This window comes from Megascapheus bottae, chromosome 19 (assembly GCF_031878675.1).
Source record: "Megascapheus bottae isolate mThoBot1 chromosome 19, mThoBot2.hap1, whole genome shotgun sequence".
In the NCBI taxonomy this organism is placed as follows: domain Eukaryota; kingdom Metazoa; phylum Chordata; class Mammalia; order Rodentia; family Geomyidae; genus Megascapheus; species Megascapheus bottae.
The window spans coordinates 28,897,483-28,906,043 of NC_143527.1; the positions used below are offsets into that span (position 1 = coordinate 28,897,483).

The 8,561-nt window shown below is 36.0% G+C and overlaps 1 non-coding gene across 1 annotated transcript; it reads left to right on the forward strand.

Annotated features, from left to right (window-relative positions):
- Nucleotides 1-224: 224 nt before the first annotated feature.
- On the forward strand, nt 225-354 carry LOC150049769 (small nucleolar RNA SNORA11). The gene has a single exon (XR_016538930.1). It is a non-coding gene; the product is annotated as a small nucleolar RNA SNORA11 (small nucleolar RNA).
- Nucleotides 355-8,561: the final 8,207 nt, after the last annotated feature.

Consider the following 8,561-nt stretch of genomic DNA (forward strand, 5'->3'; position numbering starts at 1 on the left):
GATATATTCCCTTAGCAAAGAAACCTGTTTCTCAATGACTTCATAGATTACTTCTTTTCAAAAGTTGTACTCTAAGTTGTATTCCATGTCTCTATCATAAAGTGTACCACATGATTGAGCTCTGCCTAGTAGTCTAAGAAGTGTGCTGATAAAGTCAATGTTTGAGCAATATTGGCCAGTAAGTTATTCTTCCATACTGTGAGTGCATAAAAAGACAAAAAGATGGAATGTGTTTAGAGCAGGGAACCCAAAGTATAGCTCTTCTGTTTCTAAGGTACCCAGTAGCAACTTGTGGTCTTTTGTGAGGAAGAAAAAAAAATATGTGTCCTTCCTGTGAATAAATGCCTTAAATGTGCATAAGGATGCGGGGGTATAGAATGGAACAAAAAGAGAAAAATGTTAAAAAAAAACACAACAAAACAAATTAGAACCATAAGGATATTCATTGTATCTTCTTTTTTTTAAAACAGAAACCTCTGGGCTTCCAGTGGTTGGCTCTCCTGCTGGTATTCTGGCAGTTGAATTTTGCTGGACACTGTTTATGTAGCTGTGATATATTCAGGTTTGACTTTACATAGTTTCAGAAAACATGAGAGTTGTCAAGAGCTTCCTGGAAAGATTTTCCCATTTTTTCCCCAATTGTTCAGGACATTTCTCTCTCTAGGTTTCCAGAAGTACTCAACAATATCCTAAGCTCCAGGGATAGAGGGGTGTTTCTACCTAAGGCAGTGATGTAAAAGAAGTAAGCTTACATACCGTGGCTTTTATTTGAGGTATTTATTTATATGCCGTTTTAGCTTATTTTTTGTGCTCATGGGCTCATTGGTTTTTTTTTTGAAGATTCAGGAAGGGTCTTCATACATTATTTTAATAGGACTTAACCTATGCCTATGCTGTATGGGGCCACTCTTATGTAGGAAAGGATAATTGGCAAGACTCTGACCTACTTTGAGTTTCTTGTCATAGTTTGGCCAGAGTACTTCCTAATATGTGATTCATTTTCTTGGTTTTCCTGTAGATTGAGGTTTCCACAATGTATATTTCTTCCATTTGATGTCCAAGTCTTTAATTACTTATTGTGTAAGCATTAACTTCTACCATGAAGAATGGCTCATCATTCTGAATTGAATATGAAGACTAACTGTAATTGTACCATCAGTCTGGCTCCGGACTTTTTGATTGTACAACGCTTACAAATGCCTAGGCATATGGAATTTCATCCCCGCAGGGCCAGGACCACAGGGTTCCTTCTTGAGTGGACTCATTGGTCTTCAGTGTGTTCACAAGAGGACTCCTCCATTATTTGCATATATGCCACAACGACTTCCATATTCTAATTTTCTAATGTGCCTTCATTAGTCTCCAGAATTCTATTTCTTATGGTCCCAGATGGCGGGTCCCTCTTGTACTCTATAAGTAAATGAGGAGAGAAGCATGAGGAGGAGAAGAGGAGCACAGGAAGAGAAGAGCATGGTGAAGTTGGCTGAAGTCACAAGGACATTGTTGAATTCCCTCATGTGGAGAAAATGAGAAAGGAAGAGGCAGTAGTGAGTAGAGTGAGAAAAGAGAAGAAACTTTGTTTATAAAAATTATTCAACTGAAAACATCCTAGTTATTGAACTTAGTCTACAATTGTGAACATGTTTCGGTGGCAGCTCTTATTATACTATTATTTGGAATTTTTCAGTCTATTTATATATCTATCTATCTGTCTGTCTATCTATATGTTTACATATGCACTTTGTTTTTTCTGGTCCTGGGGCTTCAGCTATGGTCATGGGTGTTGTCCCCTCAGCTCCTTTTGCTCAAGGTTAGCATACTACAACTTGAATCCCCATGTTTCTGGCTTTTCCTGTAATTAATTGGAGATAGGAGTCTCAGACTTTCCTGTTCAGGCTGGCTTTGAACTGTAATCCTCAGATCTCAGCCTCCTGTATAGCTAGGATTATAGGCATTAGCCGCCAGTGCCCGGCTAAGTATATATATATATATATATATATATATATATATGTATATATATATATTTTTTGCCAGTCCTGGGCTTGAGCTCAGGGCCTGAGCACTGTCCTTGGACTTTCTTAAGGCTAGAGCTCTACCACTTGAGCCTCAGTACCACTTCCAGCTTTTTTTCTATGCATGTGGTACTGAGGAATCGAACCCGGGTCTTCATGCATGCCAGGCAAGCACTCTACCACTAGGCCAAACTCCCAGCCATAGGTTTATATTTTTAAAAGCAGGAAAGGCATTAGTTTTATATTTCTCATTTATTAATTCATATGGAGAGTTGAGTTTCATTACAGTGGAATTTGTTTTAAAATTCATGATTAAATATTGAAGATTTTAAGGCAAGGCATGCACATAGACTTAATAAGAATGTTAGATTATCATTAACTTAGCTGTAGCCTGTCATGGCAGAGAGAAAAGCTGAAGGCTGGTAAGAAGTGGCAGTGGTCACTACTGGAGCTGACATACCACAAGGCTACATTAGGAATGATTACCATGGACTCCCATTTTTAAGTTTATAAAATTTATGTACAATCAATTAGAATTAGTCTCTCACTCAAGTAAAAGGAAATAACTGCAACTGTATCTGCTGATGTAGATACATCACTTTGGGACACTGTTGAATTACAGAAATATGTGTGCAGAAGAGCGCTGAATAATGCTGATTAACACACTAGGCTATTTTGGGAAAATATGTTGTTAGAATTATAAAGTGAAATTTGTGATGGTAATCAGAACAGAGCTATGGGTGTTAAAAATGCTGTCTGTTCACCCAAATCTAAAGTTTGGATAAAATTATTTGTATTGCAGTGCATTATATGATAGTGTGTGTGTGTGTGTGTGTGTGTTTGTGTGTGTAATTTTCTTGATAGGAAGTCTGAAACCATATATTCATGTGATCAATCTAAATTTTTGTCACTTGAACACACATTCTGACTTATGAATTCATAATGGAACTGTCAGTTTCAGTTATGCTCAAATATTTGAAAAGTTTTTCATATTATTTGCACTCAGTGAATCCAGATATACCTGAGGCTCTTTTCCCCATGAGTCTTTCTTTTATTTTTTATTTTTGTTGTTTGGTGTCGGTTTAAACTCGGGACCTGACCACGACAGTTCTACTTCCAGCTCTTTTTATTTTGTAATTATTTGAAAATAAGGATCTCTTGGACTTTCTTGCCCAGGCTGACTTTGAAACACAATCCTCAGCACTCAGCCTCATGAGCAGGGAGGATTACTGGTGTGCATTCCAGGGATTTCCCAACTTCTCATGATGCCTTAGGGTACAGCTCATCATTCTGGTATGGGTCTTCCTTTGTCCAAGGTCAACAAGCTGAAACAGTCATGATAAACTTTTTCTTTTTTTTTTTTTTTGACCAGTCCTGGGCTTGAGCTCAGGGCCTGAGCACTGTCCTTGGACTTTCTCAAGGCTAGAACTCTACCACATGAGCCTCAGCATCACTTCCAGCTTTTTTCTGTGTATGTGGTACCGAGAAATTGAACCCGGGTCTTCGTGCATGCAAGGCAAGCACTCCACCACTAGGCCAAACTCCCGGGCCCATGGCAAACTTTTACTGGGAAAGATATATGCCCGTTACTACACATATTAAGTTAGTGAATTTTCTTAGAACTCGGAGGAATTAATAGACCCTTCTTCTGAAAGAATACTGACCTCTGGAGACCTCAAACCTCACCCAAAATAATAATAATCAAAGTGAGGCTTAGGGAAATCACAGGAAGTGGGTAAATCTTGCCATATTTTTCTTCTCTGTTGAATAAGAACTGTTGATATATTTTATTTTTGTCCTTGGGTGAGATCCTTAACTGTGAGATTCTCCTCTTTGCTTGTCAAGATTAAGCAAAGTGATAGCTTTCTCTTTTTGGAAACTTAATGGCCTATATCAACCCTAGTTTCTCATATCTTGGCACATACTCAATATACCTTGCCTTTTCTACATTTTACACCTGTGCCTTCCATCTGCTGCTCCACAAAAGCCCCAAGCAATGAAAGCTCTATTCTTCCTGCTCTCTGACAACCTCTTGCAGGATCATCTTGACATTTTGTTTGGCTCATGTTTCCAAGGAAACACCGGGAGTAAATGGTAACTAATGAGCAATTTGTGGATGATCTTTTGTACATCTTTATAAAACAGTCTGAGTAATGTATTGTGAAGTGCACTGATTTGAGTCACAGTTGGGTTTGAGTATTACTCCATTTATTACCAACTGTGTGGCTCTGGGCAAGTTATTTAACTTTTTCCAAATCACAGTTGCTGTGAAAAAGAGAGATAATAACTGTTCTTTCAAGAGATGAAACTAAGGCTGCATAAGTACACAATCTGGCATGTGATAATATTCAATAAATTCATGGTAGCAAAATTATTATAATTATTATTAGGACCTTTTCAGAAAATTGAAGCACTAGTGAATACATTTAAACATTAGTTAGTACTCATTGTCAGCGATTATTGCAATACCAACAGGCAAAGATGAAGGTGCTCTTTAAAAACAAATTCATTATTTTTCAACAAAAGTCAACACAACAGTTGTGCATATATGTGTGCATATATCCTCTATATTTACTGGTATTACTGATTTTGAACTGAGTGTTGCATTGAGTAGGCAGGTATCCAGCCACTTGAGCCATGTCCCAACTATTTATCTATATTGTTCATTTCCTAGCATTTACTGAAGAAAGAAAATTTCATTTGGTTCCTACCTCTTTGGGAAGGAAAGAAGTCAAAGTGACACCTTTAAAATATGAGAAGGGCTTGCTATAGAAAAAATAATTATATATGGATAGTAGCGACAGGACATCATGAATATGGAATAAAGCCAAAAATTTTGTTAGAATATTATTTGGATGTGTTTCCTTAAGGCAGTAGATATATAGAAATGTGTGTGTGTGTGTGTGTGTGTGTGTGTGTGTGTGTGTGTGTACCTTAAACAAGTTTTCTATTATTTTCAAAAATCGTGTTCAATTCCAGGATGTTAGATTCAATTTTAGACAAGCCTGTCTTATAGGCAGTATCAAAATGTGCTAAAACAATGTCATAGTTCAAAAGACATCCTGTCTCTCTTACGGGATAACAATGTAATTTAATCCAAATAATACAAGAACTTATATCAATAGCTTGTCACCTGATCTGAATTTCACAGGCTATATCTACAGTGTGCATTTCTTCTATGTTTACTTTTGATTTTTAAATAGTTTCTATTATTCATTTCCCTATCATAAAAATATAAAGTGGACACAAGGAAATATGATGAAATATAAATGTAATACACATTTCTAGAATATAAGGACAAAAGAGCTTAATTTCTGGCAAACAAGATACAAAGAGATAGCTATTTAAATTTCAAAACTTCTACTTGCTTTACATTGATTTCTGAGGCCAAAATATTGTTGACTGATCTCTCTAGCACTTGACTTTCTTAAGTCTTTCCCCTTCTGTCATGCAATCCCGAAGGCTACTTTCTTACATAAAATTTTGTGGGAGACCTCTGAATGATGTGATGGATAACATAATAAGCAATTTTTAATGCTGTGACACAGTTCATATGTCTTTTCAATAAAGTATCATTTGACATATTTGAAAGAGTCATGGGACCCAGTAAAAATGACTCTGCAATGTAGTAAAGTAGTAATGTTTGAATAAGTAATATGGTGTTGGTTTCCTCCAATTCAGGAAAAAGAGAATTGCAGTCAGGCTGAAAAAGCATAAGGCTTTTTTACCTTATTAAAACAACTCCTTGTATCCTTTCAAACTTTTATTAAAACTTCCAAGAGTGGGAGCTGTTGGTTTCTAATGAAGTGCTGGATTGTAGGTATTTTATAAAACATGTAGATTAAAAACAGATCCACAAGCTTTCTAACAACAGAAAGTATATAAGGAATCTTACGAGGTAACATGGAAGCATCTGGATTAAATGACCACAATCGACAAAAGATGACAGCAAGGATCTCTGTAGGAATCTTTAGTATTCTCAATCATTTGTCATTTATTTCTGGAAGCTTATTCTAACAATCATCTTTAGCACTAGGATAAGTCTATAATTATTTCCAAACTTTATATCATTTATAAAGGGGCAAAACAGGTGTAGCACTCTTTTCAAACTTCTTTGTCAATATGCATCCACATAAATTAGTTGCAAAATATAATGGATCTGCTACAAGAAATGACTTGATGTAATTAAATTGAGTTTTATAGACTATCTGCCAAAGATAATATTTTATCTAGAAGCACTTTTAAATTACTTATATGCATACCACATTTTCTATAAAGAATGAGCCGAATATGCCTATTTGTTAATGAGAATGTCTTTTTAAAGATGGACCAGGCAGGTCCCCAGTGGACAATTAGAAATGTTATCAAATTATAACTAATAGAGTAAAATGATATATATTTTTCAAAATTAAAAATTGTTATCTTCGGCAGGGCACGGTGGCTCTCGCCTCTAATCCTAGCTACTGAGGAGGCTGATGTCTGATCAGGGTCAAAAGCCAGCCATGGCACAAAATAAAAAAGGATATGTTCATGTAAATTATAAAAGGTTTGAGTATGTAGCCAATGGTATGAGCATTATCATAAAAATAAAAATTACAAGTAAAATTGGTAGGTATGTAATTGAGTTAGCCATAATGCAAGCTGGGTCAGGATTGGTAGACTGGTGTAAAACTATTCTTTGTGCCCACCTGAGGGATTGTTAAGCATGCTTCCTAGTTGTGAAAGCTTTTTCTTGGGTGCAGAACTGGGAGGGCACACTATATGCCCCTCCAAACAAAAAAAAATGCTGTCTGCCCTAGTCTGATAACAATTGTTGGCCCCCAACAATTGGCATTGTTAACCATGATTCAATCCAGTCCTTACAGGCCTTACAAGTTGATTTGCGGACATGTTCATCGTCTGGTTTCCAGTATCCTGGCACTCAAGTGTACCTGCACTGTGATACCCAGCACTCCAACCACTGTAAAGGTAGTGGAAAAAGACCTACTGGATTCATCACTCCTGTGGAGACAGCGTATAAAGACTTTGGACTTTCAGATTCCCAGAAAAACGGACTTTAACATTATTGGGTCCCAAAAAGGATGTTTGTGTGTCACCCTATGTCACTTTTGAGCAAACCATGCTGGAGTAATAAAAAAATTAAAATAAATAAAAAAAAAAGGACCTCTCCAATTAACCTCTTGAAAATGGGAAGTGGGGCTTGGCTCAAGGGTAGGGTGGTAACCTTGAGCTGAAGAACTCAGGGACAGCATCCAGGCCCAGGGGTAGGGCGGTAGCTTTGAGCTGAATAGCTCAGAGGCAGCGCCCAGGCCGAATTCAAGCTCCATGACCCACAGGTAAAAAAAGAAGTGGTTCTAAATAACTCTAATACAAGTTTCACAAAGAATGACACAGAATACTCTCGTTTAGCCTAATCTACCAATGTAAGAAGATAAATGTAACAGCTGTATACGCAAGTCTTAAGGAGTAATTGGATAGAGATAATTAAAAATATAAAGTGAAGAAAAATGGAACACAGTAGATGGGCAAACATGTTCTTATACAGTCAACACTGTGTGTTTTGATTTAACTGCATGTCTTTCCAAGGTCATTACTATTTTAGTTCTTCCTAAAGAACATATTTCAGTGTGAATCTGGTAATGGAAAAGTCTTTTATTCTTTGAAATAGTTGTGATTTTGTTTTGTTTCTTGTTCTCATTCCTGAATTGATAGTTTTGCTGAAATGCATTCTACCTGATTATTTCCTATCTGTCGTCAATATATTATTCTACTGGGACTTTTATTGTTCTGTAGAAAAATCAATTTTTTATGTTCTACTTTTGTAGAAAAACTGTTTTACATTAGGAAAAAAAGATCACCTTGTCTATACAGAGAAATAAACCCATTTTTTTTATACATTTTAGGGGCATGATTGAAATCTTTATAACAAAAAGGATAGTAAGTGGAGAAAAACAGATTTATTTAATGTGTTAGAAACATGCAGAATGAATACTTAGAGTCAAATATGATTATTTTTCATATTAGTTTTATTGATGAATAAAAAATATGATAGGGTAAAGACAGGATCTATGGGCAATTAGTAAATGCAGGGTAAGTTAGCAAGGTTATGCTTTCATGAGCTTCTCTGTGGCTCTGTCTTCAGAGATAAACATATAATTTTCCTCTAGCCAGAGGGAGTACCTCTCAGATGAACGTCTTATGACCTCAATCAGAAGATCAGAAAAATTCCTCCTGGGTTTTCTGACCTGCTTTGGGGAGTAAGTAACTGAAGGTCAAAGTAAACGCTGTGTCTGACATTTTTCTCAAAAATTTTCAGTTTAAATGCACTTTTAATTGAGAAACTATCATTAACTTTATTTCACATACTTTTGAATTATTTTATTTTTATTATTAAATAATTAAACAAATGTAAATCAGGTTGTATGAACAATGAATTTTGATCAGTCATCCAATTATTTCCCTTCTATCCCGCCTATCAAATTATGTAGATGAATTATTACATTTTAGCTTAAAATTTTAGGTTAATTTTTGAGGCACTCTATATTTCTG